Here is a 13,157-nt window from a genome sequence, read left to right as displayed (position 1 = left end):
TTTGGGGAGAAAAAGGAAAAAAATAAAATCTTTAAAAAAGAAAAAGATTAGGGGCTGGCCCCGTGGCCGAGTGGTTAAGTTCGCGCGCTCCGCTGCAGGCGGCCCAGTGTTTCGTTGGTTCGAATCCTGGGCGCGGACATGGCACTGCTCATCAAACCACGCTGAGGCAGCGTCCCACATACCACAACTAGAAGGACCCACAACGAAGAATATACAACTATGTACCAGGGGGCTTTGGGGAGAAAAAGGAAAAAAATAAAATCTTTAAAAAAATAAAAAATAAAAAAAGAAAAGAAAAAGATTAATGGGGGAAGGACAGACATATAATAACAAGTAGCCAAGAGAGGGCATTCTAGTGCCTTTGCCCCCAAACAAGATGCGGTTGCTCTGCTCCAGGCCCCTCCCACAGGGGCATTGCTGCACTCCTGGCCCCAGAGGCGCCCGGTTGCAGACTGAATCTGGAGAAACTGACCCTTTCTGAAGTTCCCACTTGTGTTATTTCTGGGCTGATCTCCCCAGTCTTTTTCCAGATCATAAACACCGCCATCTTTTTTGTTTTCCACTTGTTTTTGTTTTTTGAGGAAGATTAGCCCTGAGCTAACATCCGCTGCCAATCCTCCTCTTTTTGCTGAGGAAGACTGGCCCTGAGCTAACATCCATGCCCATCTTCCTCTACTTTATATGTGGGACGCCTACCACAGCATGGCTTGCCAAGCAGTGCCATGTCCACACCCAGGATCCGAACCAGTGAACCCCGGGCCGCTGAAGCAGAATGTGGGAACCTAACCGCTGCGCCACCGGGCCGGCCCCAACACCACCATCTTTTGCTGCAGCCTGGTTACTCCTTCCTCGGGCCCCTCCTATCCTGCAATGTGATTGGCCTTGAAACCCTGACACCAGAAGGTTCTGTAGGTGTTCCTTCTAGGAGAGCAAAGGAGGAAGAGGGGAGACTGTGGCTCATTTTGCAGCCTGGCCTGGGGGAAGGAGGGTGCCCTACCATGGAGAGAGGGCAGCGGGCTGAGCCCCAGGAGCCTGGGAGAGGGAGACAACCCGGACAGCCCGCTGGGGACAGAAAGGGACCCTGGAGGGAGAGTGCGGCCAGCAAGGAAGGGCCCGGGGGGTTCAACCCCGAGCCGGAGCCTGCCCAGTCTCTGCATGTCCAGACCCAGCCTGGACACACATACACCCACACACACCACATACATATCACAAACATGCACACGCTGCACGGAAATGCGTACCACAGATACACCACACATGAACACAGACCACACACACCACTCAGCCCACAGTCAGCACTGCATAGACAGGAGCACACGCAGACACATACACACCCTCACACACGTGCACGTCCACACACATACATAAATGCACACACATAATCACATATGCATACACATATATGCCAAACACACATGTGTGAACACACACACACACACGCCTGTCCTACAGCTCTTTGTAAAACTCCAGTTCGTAAAGCAATCTCTGGGATGCTTCCTTGATCAAACTCCTTCCCTCCTCACTGACCCAGTGCCATTTCTCCTGTCCCCACCCCCCCCCCCCCCCCCCCCCCCCCCAGGAGTGGAACCACTTTTGCCACTCCTCCCCCGACCCCCAGGCTTGTTTTCTTTTCCTGGGCAATTTTAACTTTCCATCTGTCGTCTTAGATCATTAATCCCAAGACAGAAGGCCCAAGAAGCATACCCCACATAGCCAAGCCATTAACTAATTGCAAAAGGTGCGCGCAACGCATTATATTAATCCCACTGCAGCAGCCATCGCCCGCGCCTTGCTTCCTGAGTCGCGCTGATAAAAAGGACGAGCCGCCTGCTACTGCCCTAGATGGCATTGCGGTGATGGATGGCCTGTGTCCGGAAAGGGTGTGGGTCAGCCGTGGAGACTCATGTGTCAGGCTGAGGAGGGGGCTGAGAGGCGGGCAGGAGCGAGTGGCCAGCTGCCAGGATAATTGTTTCTGCAGCTGAGAAGGAGCCAAAACTTCCTGTGTCCCCAGATACCGCTGCCCATGCCGGGCCGGCCTAGACCACTGCCCCAGGATGGCAGGGCCTCTGAGAACAAGGTGAGAAGACCTGAAAGGTCCCCAGCCCCCTCCTTCCAGCAACGGTTCTCTCACTATGTCATCAAGTTCAAGGAGACTGGCTTTCAATCGACCACCCACGGCCTGCAGACACAAACCTTCTTTCTGACGGTGGTCCTTGAGGACGGGTGGTCTCCTGGAGCATCGAGCTTCCCCTCGCCTCCACTGGGGGCTTAGAGGCCACGCCAGCACCGTGCAGGGACTGCCTGATGGCCTATTTCCCAGCAGGGATTGTCGGCGAGTCTGTGTGCGTGCGTGCACGCACATCCTGCTCCTCCACCTCCAGGATCGGAATAAATTGCCTGATTGACAAACCTCCTCTGTAGTTCGTGCGCACTGCGCCTGTGGGTCGGCTGCGGCCACAGTTGCAGTCAGCTGACCTAATCCATTTATCTTATTTATACTGTGTTCCATTTTCCATATGGGGAGTTGGGGCCTCCTGGATCTGGTATGCAAATTAGACACAATGATTTGCAAATGAGCGGAGGCCTGACACTTTTTAAAAATTATCATTAAGAACGTTGCCCCCCTGCCACTGGGTAGGAGGACGCAGGCTGGAAGGGAAAGCGTGTGAGACATAGCCTCCTTCCCTGGGCGCTGGCCAGCGCTGCCCTCCTCCTCTCAGCCTTCCGGGAACAAAAGACAGAGGTTTGTCAGCCCAGTTTCTTCTTTGACGGGGGCTGAGGAAGCTGGGCCCATGGAGGGTGATTCCGAGGGAGCTGCCTTTAGTGAAAGCAGGCCACTCGAAAGGATAATCATGGATCAAACTGCCCCCAAACAAGCTTTGTACGACCCGCTCCGAGCTTGGGGAGGAAGATTGAGTCCTACGCTATAATCCATGACCATGCAACGCTACAGCACCTTCTTTCCCCCTCGTTCTCCCTTCAAAATCCCCTTCAGGAGGCCAGCCCCGTGGCACAGCAGTTAAGTTTGCACACTCCACTTTGGCAGTCTGGGGTTCGCCAGTTTGGATCCTGGGCACAGACCTACGCACTGCTCATCAAGCCATGCTGAGGTGGCATCCCACATATAAAGTGGAGGAAGATGGGCACGGATGTTAGCTCAGGGCCAGGCTTCCTCAGCAAAAAGAGGACGATTGGCAGCGGATGTTAGCTAAGGGCTAATCTTCCTCAAAAAAGCAAAAAAAAAAACCCTCCAGGCAGATGTGTTTGTTCAAAAGTACAGCCAGCTGGACCTAGCTTAGTCTTTATCAGTGGCCGATAGCTCAGAAGCCAGCACACAGATGACGCCAAGCAAGAGCATGGAGTCAGAATCTTCCTCAGGGACTGCAAGAGGTGCGTTGACTGTGAGGCACCGGGTGTGGTCTCACAAGGCATCCTGGAGAGAGTGACCGCTGGTAGGCCGAATGGAGGCCAGCAGGGGGACCCAGGTTTGAGAAACGGGAAAGCTCCGCCATCGAAAGGTCCTTGGTACAATGACCGTGGCCCTCTGGTTTCCCCCGCTTCAGCTTCTGGCAGCCTGCTGTGTTGCTTTCTAGTGTGATATTCTAGAAAGGAACCTTATTTTTGTTCAAAGTTCTGCAGATTAATTTGAAGCCAACGTCTTACTTTTTTTAATACACTAGAGGAAAAAAACACGTAATCCCAGCTTTTCCAAAGGCCAAGCAACAGACTTCAATAACAAAGTTATAGTGCACTTGGCAATCAGAGAAAGCTGCCGGTTTTTTCTAAGTGTCCTTGTTTATTGTTCTGTTTCTAAGAATATGCAGAAGGGACAGCGCCAGGGTAGTAGGAATTCTTCCACCAGGAATTTCAAACATGGCATTCAAAACATTTTGCCAATAGTTAGGCAAATGTGAGCCAGTTCCCAACACGCAAATGGCATCCGACGTCAGGAACGGTATGGCCAGTTGTCTCCGACAAATAAGACAACATTCATAGAGCTTTTAGGAAAATTAAGTACAAGATCCTAAAGAGGATAATGCCAGATTTAACCCCAAAGGGCCTGGTTTGCGTTAAGAACCTACTCAACCTTGCTGGCTCTCAACACAAACCTAAGTCCCCTTTGAATCTTGTCTCAATACGACTCATTAAGGGCAAGCCACCATCAGTGACCAGACGATGTTTTTAATTACCGTGTTCCCGTTCACTTCTGTATGGTCTTGTTGTTATCATTCCGGTAGATACTGACAAATATGACTTCTATGGGGGTTCCCTCTGATCTCCACCAGGGCTGCAGCTGCTAATGAGAGCCAGGCAGGCCCCCAGCCAAGGGGGCCGCTGATTAACAAGCCAAGAAACATCCAGACTCAGAAACTAATGAGCTGGCAGAGAGACCAAAACAGACTGAGAATGTGGAGCGCAGCCCTGGGGAGACAGGCCACCAAGACAACCTCAGGAGTGAGACGGAGAGGGGAGATAAACTTTCCTTCTATCCGAACATTTGTGGTTCCTAACAGATGGAGCACCTGTGTTGGCGGCAGCTGAGGGAGCTGTTTATTTGAAGGTCTTGGAGATATGACTGTAGCCCCTCAGGGAAAGAATGTGCAGGCCATAAAGAGTAGATTTGTTCCCTGGGGGCTCTGCTTACTCAGGGAGCCAATGTTTAAAACTCAGCTCTCCCCCGCCGTTATTCTCCCTGCCTGGGAAGATGCCTCCTGTCGACCTCCACACCTCTGCGAAGCTGTTCCATCATTCCAAGGCCGGTGCACGTTCCAGCCCCTCGACGGCACTGCCACCGCTGGTTTTATTCACCAAACACTTATTAAGTTCCTTCTATGTCTCACGCCTTGGGCCAGGTGCTGGGGAGATGATTCTCTGATGCTCACTGCCCTGAAAGAAGAGCTGGGAAGACCAACATGGAAAGGAACACCACGAAGAAGTGGGCACCTCAATGCTGTTCCGCTCACTGAGAAAGTAGTCTCATTCTGCCTTGTGACCTGCTCTCGCCGTGTGGTCTTGATCTGAGATTTCACTCTGGAATTGTTTCAGACATATGCCTTGGGGCAGAGACGGGCCAGGCGCTCACCAAAACCGTTTCCTCTTCCTGGGCACACAGGTAAACGAATTTCGAAGCCTCCTTTCATCTTGATGAGAGACTAGCTTTCACCAATCGAATGTGAGCAAAAGGGATGAGATATCGAGAATGAGGCTGCTTTCTCCCCTCTCATTCTCCCCGCCTTCCTCCCGCTCTCGCTCTCCCTCTCTCCCTCTCTCTCCCTCTCTGCCTCTCCCTCTCTCTTCCTCTCCCGGCTGCTAGCTGGATGATTCCAGAGTGACCTTGAAGATACATTTTAAAGATGGAAGAGCCACAGCATATTACAACCGAGGTCACGTTCCCTAAAAGCAGAGCTTGAGATGGGGATTCCTATGCAAGGGACTTAGTGACAGAAGGCTCCCAGGTGAAACCTGCTTGGGAGTGGGAGAAGCAGGATGCGGCAAGGGAAGAATCTGAGCAGACAGGGAGTTTGAGACGAAGTTTAGCTTCTGACCCCCCAGGGCGCTCTGGAGCGTGCAAAGCTCCGTGGAGTTGTGTTCACTGGAAGCCAAGGAGCCAGGCCTCTGCTCCCCTGGTCAGTCAGTCATTGGCTGTGGGCTACCCCGGGGCTGCCTGTGCTCTCAGGCATTTCTGGGTGGGGTGGCTGCCTTTTAACTCAGGGCAAATAGCTGGAGCGTGGTGCGGCGGTGAGCAATCAGCAGCCAACGTTTACAAGAGCTGCGGGCTGGGAGCGGCAGCCTGATGAAGGGGAACTGAGAAAAGACCTGGTAGCATCCACCACAGTGAGTCCCTGAATGACTGCCTGGAGCAGAGCCCCCACCTGCATTCGACTGCGACATGAACAAAAAGTAACCCTCTATTGTCGTAAGGGTTAAGCCACGGAGATTTTGGATTTGTTTGTTACTGCAGCTAGTATCTGACTAGTTATACACCTAGCCTCCTAAACCAGAAGCTGGTGAACTTCTTCTATAGAGGGCCAGATCATAAGTATCTTCAGCTTCTCGGGCCATGTGGTCTCTGTCGCTACCACTGGCCAGCTTTGTCTTGTGGGCCGTGGTTGGCCAACACCCATCCCAAACCACAGCCCTCAAGGGTGGGAGCCTGCCTGGAGTTCTTGCTTTTCCACCTAAGGCCTAGGACAGAAGCTTACCTGTACTATGCAACCCATTCAAGCCCAGGGGATCGATTTGAAAATTAAAAAATAAAAGTAAGGTTTGGGTTACTGCTGTTGCTTAATTTGATTTCATCTTGAGTGGCTACAAAAGGGTTGACTTTCTGGGTCTGGTGGAGATTGTTCTGGATTCTGTGTGGGCTCCTTACGGGTTCCCATTGAAGATGGCTGGCTGCAGCTCCCTGTGCTTTGGGACCTCCTGTCTCAGGTCTCTGTCACCAGTGAGAGTAGAAGTTGGCGGGAGAGATCAGCAAGGTCCAGCAGGCCAGCAGGGCCAGTGCTGACTGTGGAAGACCCAGGTGTGCAGGAGGACCAGCAGCCTCATGTGCTAGAATCTTGAGGCTGATTACAGTTTCATCCACCCAGCTCTTAACTCCCCTCTGCTACAGTCTCATCTTAGTGCTCCCACATGCGGTTTTAACGGTAAATAGACAAATATGGCAGCCATAGGCTGAGAAGAACATGCTAACCAGAGGTCCAGACTCATATGCAATGAGAGTCCGGCTCGCCCCACCAGGAAAGCTGCCTAGATGTTGCTAGCAGAGGTGCCAGCTGAGTGTGACATAAGACCATTCAGAATTCTAGAGAAGGTCTTCCCAAATGGGGCAAACTTACCCAAGGAGCAAGTAAATTGCAACAGTAGAAGGGTAGACTTAGTGGACACTGTGGACGTGGCACAGTCCATGTCGAGGCCGACACACTCATCCCCCAGGGCTGGGAATATCAGTCACTGACCTCTCACAGCTGTGCCCTCCACGGGGCATTGCCCTCAGTCCCAAGGAACTTCCCTACTCAAGTTTACGCTTCCCTTCCAGGAGACAGCCGTCAGCCTGCCCTGCTGATACAGAGGCACAAAGCCTTGGCCCCCCTCACTGCAATTTGGGACAATTCTGAAGGACCAGCCCAGCTCCAGAGCTCCCCATATCTGCTGAGGCCTCAGTTGCAACTGCCTTCTGGGTCGGCCTCCCCATCCCGCCTCCCTCACCTCCTCGCAGGTGCAGCTCCTGAGACACTCCCAGAAAACCTTCCACACAGAGAAACCGACCAGCTGATCCTAATCCTCATACGAAGATGTAAAGGGACCAGAGCAGCCAAAACCACTTCAAAAAGGATAACATTGGAGGGCTTGTACCTCCTGCTTTAAAACATGCTACAAAGTTACAGCAATCAAGATAGTGTGTTACTGGCATAAGGAGAGACATGGAAACCAACGGAACAGAATCGAGAGTCCAGAAAGAAACCCTGACACTTACGGTCAATAAATTTTCCACAAAGGGGCCAAGACTACTCAACGGGAAAGGATAGTCTTTTCAATAAATGATGCTGGGCCTACTGGATACACACATGCAAAAAGATGATTCTAGATCCTTATCTCTTGCCAGACACAACAATTAACTCAAAATGGATCATAGATCTAAATGTTAGAGCTAAAACTATCAAACTTTTAGAAGAAAACATATGATAAAATTTTGGTGGACTTTAATAGTCTTAGACATGACACCAAAAGCACAATCCATACAATAAAAAATTGATAAATCGGACTACACCAAATTTTAAAACTTTTGCACTTCAAAGACACCATTAAGAAAATGAAAAGACAAGGCACAAACTGGGAGAAAATATTTTCAAATCATATATCTGATAAAGGTCTTGTATCTAGAAAATGTTTTTTAAAAAAATTCTTAAAACTCAATAATAAGAAGACAAACAACCCAATTTTTAAAAATAGGCAGACAAATCTGAATAGCCATTTCATCAAAGAAGATATACAAATGGCTAATAAGCATATGAAAAGATGCTCAACCTCATTAGGGGAATGCAAATCCAATCCATAATGAGATGCCACTTCACACCCACTAGGATGGCTAGAATCTAAAAGAGAGACAGTAGCAAGTGTTGGTGAGGATGTGGAGCAGCTGGGACTCTCGTGCACTGCTGGTAGGGACACAAAGTGGCACAGCCACTTTGGAAAACAGTTCGGCAGTTTCTTAAGAAGTTAAACATAAATTTACCATATGACCAGCAATTCCACTCCTAGGTATATAACCAAGAGATATGAAAACACACACTCACACATAGACTTGCACATGAATGTTTATAGCAGTGTCATTCACAGTAGCCAAAAGTTGGAAAAAGCCCGAATGTCCATCAACAGATGAAGAGGCAAGTCAATGTAATGTATCAATGGAATATTATTCGGCCATAAAAAAGAACAAAGTACCAATATGTGTTACAACACGGATGAAGTTTGAAAGCATTATGCCTAGTAGAAGAAGCCAGACACAAAGATCACATGCTATATAATTCCATTTACATGAAACATCCAGAAAAGGCAAACCTATGGAGACAGAAAGTAGATTACTGGTTGCCAGGGCTACCATGGGCGGTGACTGCTAAGGTATACAAGGGGGCTCCTTGGGGTGGCAAAAATGTTTTAAGTTGAATTATGGTGATGGTTGCACAACTTGGTAAATTTACTAAAAATCTTTGAACTATATGCTTAAAATAGGTGAATTTTACAGTATGCAAATCATATTTCAATAAAGCTCTTTTAATTTTTAAAACCTACATACATATCTCCATCTCAAACCCTATTTCCGGGGAACCCAATCGACGACAAGATAGATTGCATTTAACAGAAATGCCTATGACTTTTTATCTCTAGCCAAATTTGAGAAAATTGCAGTTTCAATATGAAAAGCTCCGAAGTATGCCAAAGCACACAGAGCTCACGCACACACACACACACACACACCCCTTTTAAGAGCTCTCTGCCTTTATATCACAGTCACCGTCACTGTCACCTTTGCTGACACAGGTTCTGGGACACAAAAACTGGAATTCTTTCCCACAAAGAAAATAACTCAATTCCTGCCCACATGAAGCAGTTACAGAAGCACATCTTCCCATTTCCCATCATTTTTAATTATAAATTCCTACTGTTAATAGATGTCTTGGTTCTCTGCTGTTTGACATAATTCTTTGGCCTCAAAAGCCCTGATACCTTGAGGTGTAAACACTGGTGATATAAATCGCCCGTGTTTGGTGGAGAGCGAGGGTCAACGGGTTGGCAGCCATGAGCCCACGAGACAGACTGGGAAACAGAGAAGGGAAGGGAAAAAAAAGACGAGTTGATAAATAAGGACTCCGAGTTCATCCCCACAAGGCTGGCTGCTCATTGCTCAATGTTGCGAGACACTGACTTCTTAGAGGTTTGCAGTAACAGCTCGCTCGAGCTGGAAATTGCTGTGAACGTGCCTTCTACCCGAGGCTGAGCTTGTAAAAAGAGTTCTCTGGCGTCCTTGCCTTGCTGACAGGTCTGGGAATCAGGTGTGCCTTTGGGGGCAGCTGAGTGTAAGCCCCAGAACCCTGCCCCCAGGCTCTTGACCCCCAGACTGATCATCAGTGAACTGTCCCATCTCACTCCCTACCTCTCCCAGCACTCGCTTCTGCAGTCTAGCACAGTCCCATGTCCTTCCCGCTGTGGGAATGCCCTGCCCTCACTCTTTCATCCCCCAAACATTTATTCAGCATCTACCATGTGCCAATGGAAATACCTCTGGGCTAAGGTCTGGTAAATCAAAGCATGAGTAATACAGTCCCCACCCACAAGAAGCTGGCAGATGTCAAAATTAGGTGTTCTTTGTACTGTGATGCGTGTAAGGGGGAAATGTTGAGGACAGAGAGGGGACTCGGGACAAGTCCACCTAGGAGGAGATGTCTGGGGAGGCTTCCAAGAAGAGGGGACGCTTACATGGTCTCTCAAAAGGGTGGCCACCTGCAGGTCAGGTGTCAGATTTCATCTGAAGGAGAGAGCCGGTCGATTTAGCCAAAGCCTGAGAGCAGCGCTGTCCATCAGAACTTTGCGAGATGATGAAAATGTCCTGTATCTACACCGTCCAAAACGGAAGTCACTCCCTAGGAAGCACCTGAAATGTGGCTAGTGCAACTGAGAAATGGCTTTAATTTTATTTCATTTGGATTCATTTTAACTTACATTTAAATATGCACATGTGGGTGGTGGCTACCAGTGGACAGCACAGCTCCAGAGGCACAAAGCAGCAGGGCCCACTTCCAGAAGCGCCAGTGGTCACACGAGACAGAAGCCTGGGGTGCCCAGAAGCAGCTACTAGAAACATAGCCAGCAAAAAAGAGCCTAGCTCACAGAGGAGCTTGTGGGCATGTCTGGGTCACTCACCCTGACAGTGACACATAGACACCCTCCCAGTGAAGTGACTCATCTCTGCCCTCCACTGTCCTCGATTCCAAGAGTTACAAACTCAAATGCTCACAGCTGCCAGGAGAGATGAGGGGAGAAAGGGCATCCTTCGTGGGTGGCCTGGGCACCGTGTCCAGCTGGACAGTGCAAGCCCCATCGAAAGGGGACAGCCGCTGCTCAGCATCAGCTGCGCTATTGTCTCCAGATGCAGACCCAGAACTGCCTGATCTTCAAATGTTTCAAGAGAAGCCAGAAATCAGGATTCTTTTGTGAAATCTGTCAGTGTTTGAATGTTGGATACATTTTTTTAATGCCTGCAGCCCAAGGAAAGCCAGTCTTGGGGCTGCGATTTGGTCCTTGAACTACAAGTTTGCAACCAATACTCCTGTCTCCCCCTCTTTTGTAGCACCTGTCATGCTATATAGCCTGTACCTATGTTTTTGTTTGTTTGTTTGTTTTTTGGTGAGGAAGATTGGCCCTGAGCTAACAACTGTTGTCAATCTTCCTCTTTTTGCTTGAGGGAGATTGTCGCTGAGCTAACATCTGTGCCCATCTTCCTCTACTTTATGTGGGATGCCGCCATAGCCTGGCTTGACGAGCCGTGTTAGGTCCACGCCCAGGATCTGAACCTGTGAACCCCAGGCCACCGAAGCAGAGCGCACAAACTTAACCACTCTGCCACCAGGCCAGCCCCAGCATATACCTATGTTTATAATGCCCATCTCTTCCCACTAGGCTCATCATTCCTCAAGGACAGGGACGAAAGTCCATTCATCTGTCATTTCCAGAACCTAGTACGATGCCTGTACATGGTCTGTGTTTTGTAGATGTTTGTTGAATGAATGAATGACCTCATTCATTCGTGAAATTATTTTGCCAGCCAAAGCAGCGGTTCAAAAGACAGCAGCAAAGGAGTTAAGAGGCAGGGAATGAACCAAGCTTTGGGATAAAGCCCCATTAATTGCCATCTTACTAGAAATCCCCTTCTCTGCAAATCCACAGGCTGTAAATTAAGATCTGAATTGTTGTTTTGAGCACAGCTTTCTCCAAACCACAGATTTGCAAACACTTCTCTTCCTGGTAGCTTGAGGCCTCACAACAGTCTTGTGCTATTAAATCTTGCTGGAAAGTAGGCTGAGACCACTAGGCCCCTTGTGAAAATTACCAGACTCGTGGACGGCTGGTTTGGGATTCAGCAAGATGTCTCTGCCCCTGTCACCAGGGAGAGCCCAGCCAAGAAAAGGTACTTTGGGGAGGAGAATCTCTGACCTCAGATGACCCCCAGAACTGCGGGGGGCAGCGAGGGGGGGAGCAGGAGTTAGCAGGTGGCCTCCCAAAGTAGAAAATCCAGTCCACGGTCCCCTTGCTTGTTCTGCTCCACATTCCTACGGCAGCTTAGGGGAAGTCATTTAAACTCTGTGCTCCAGTTGCTCCAAGCGATGACTGGGAATAAAGTGCTACATGGCACGGCAGCTTCCTAAGGCCAGGAGGACCTTCGGGCAGCAATTTCAAACTCGTGGCAGGCAGGAAGCGGGAGACCCAAGCCGAGAAAATGCACAGAGAAACTTCTAAAAGGTTGGGGCTGGGACAGTGACCACAGCAGACCAAGAAATGCCTGCTGCGGACATACCCACACCCACCCTCCCCGTGGACGCACCAGATTGTGTTCCTGTGATTTTTCCTTTGGGATCATTTTGGAGATAAACTGAATGCCTGAAATTCATCCTTGCAGAATGAAGTGTGAAAGGCACCAGAGGACTTTGAACCGACTCCCTCCGCCGCACTGTGAAGATGAGGAAACCGAGGCCAACGTTTCTTTCATGCTGTGTTCAACTGCACGCCCTGGACTCCCCCGGGAGCAGCCCAGCACTGTCCTTCGTCCATTGCACCATGGTACCCCTTGCTAATCCATAGATCTGAGCACACCGCAGCATCCTCTCTGATGACAAAGGCCATTTTTCACAGGAGGGCATAATCTGCTAAAATCTTCTCCTGCATTCCAGGCTAAGAGCTCCCATATTTCACAGAGTGGGTTAATCATCACAACTATCAAGCAATAAGGTGGGAAGAAGGGCAGAGAAGGGAAGGAACCCTCGATCTCCGTGGAAACTTCTGTTAGGGGACCCATTTTGCCTCCCCAGCTCGTACACCAATAAAAACATCCTAAAGACTTGTAACATTTAGCAAAACTCTTTTCAATACCTGGATACAAAATAATATTCTCTTTAAGCCGATAGACAATTTATTTAGGAAAGATAATTGATGAGTTATTTATATTAGTCTCCAGTGTCCGGCGCCGCCATCATTGAGATGAAGTGCCCGGGAGAGAGCGAAATCCCTTAATTACTCTCGCATGTGTTGTGTGTTGCGGGGAAGGAGAACATAATGCAAAGTGCTTATATATATTTCAGCAGCATAATAGCTTGATGAAGATTTCTGAATTTTTCAAAATGTCATTTCTTTCCAAAAGATGGATTATTTCTGGTGGGGCTTAGTCTGCCTAATTATTCCTGCCTTGATTACTTAACTACTCCAGATATTTCATCCCTCCACGCTCTTATCATGTTCGGCATGTTAGAAGGACCGAGGCAGCTTATTAGCAGAAAGTTGACAATCCTGTTTTCCCGGCAGTTAGTGTGGAAGGGTGGGTTACAACATGCAGCGCCAGGAACCGCTGCGAGGAAGCAACGGCCCCACCGCAGAGCCTTATGGCA

The 13,157-nt window shown here is 49.3% G+C and overlaps 1 long non-coding RNA gene across 1 annotated transcript in view; it reads right to left on the bottom strand.

Annotated features, from left to right (window-relative positions):
* Positions 1 to 2,344, bottom strand: part of LOC124245260 (uncharacterized) — a 7,593-nt gene extending 5,249 nt beyond the window's left edge. Inside the window, exon 1 of the long non-coding RNA XR_006890249.1 lies at positions 2,194 to 2,344. This is a non-coding gene — a long non-coding RNA (uncharacterized LOC124245260). The remainder of the gene's footprint in view (positions 1 to 2,193) is intronic.
* Positions 2,345 to 13,157: the final 10,813 nt, after the last annotated feature.

This window comes from Equus quagga, chromosome 10, assembly GCF_021613505.1.
Source record: "Equus quagga isolate Etosha38 chromosome 10, UCLA_HA_Equagga_1.0, whole genome shotgun sequence".
Classification (NCBI taxonomy): domain Eukaryota; kingdom Metazoa; phylum Chordata; class Mammalia; order Perissodactyla; family Equidae; genus Equus; species Equus quagga.
The sequence above is the reverse complement of the archived record's forward strand: the minus strand, read 5'-3'. Positions and strand labels throughout refer to the sequence as shown.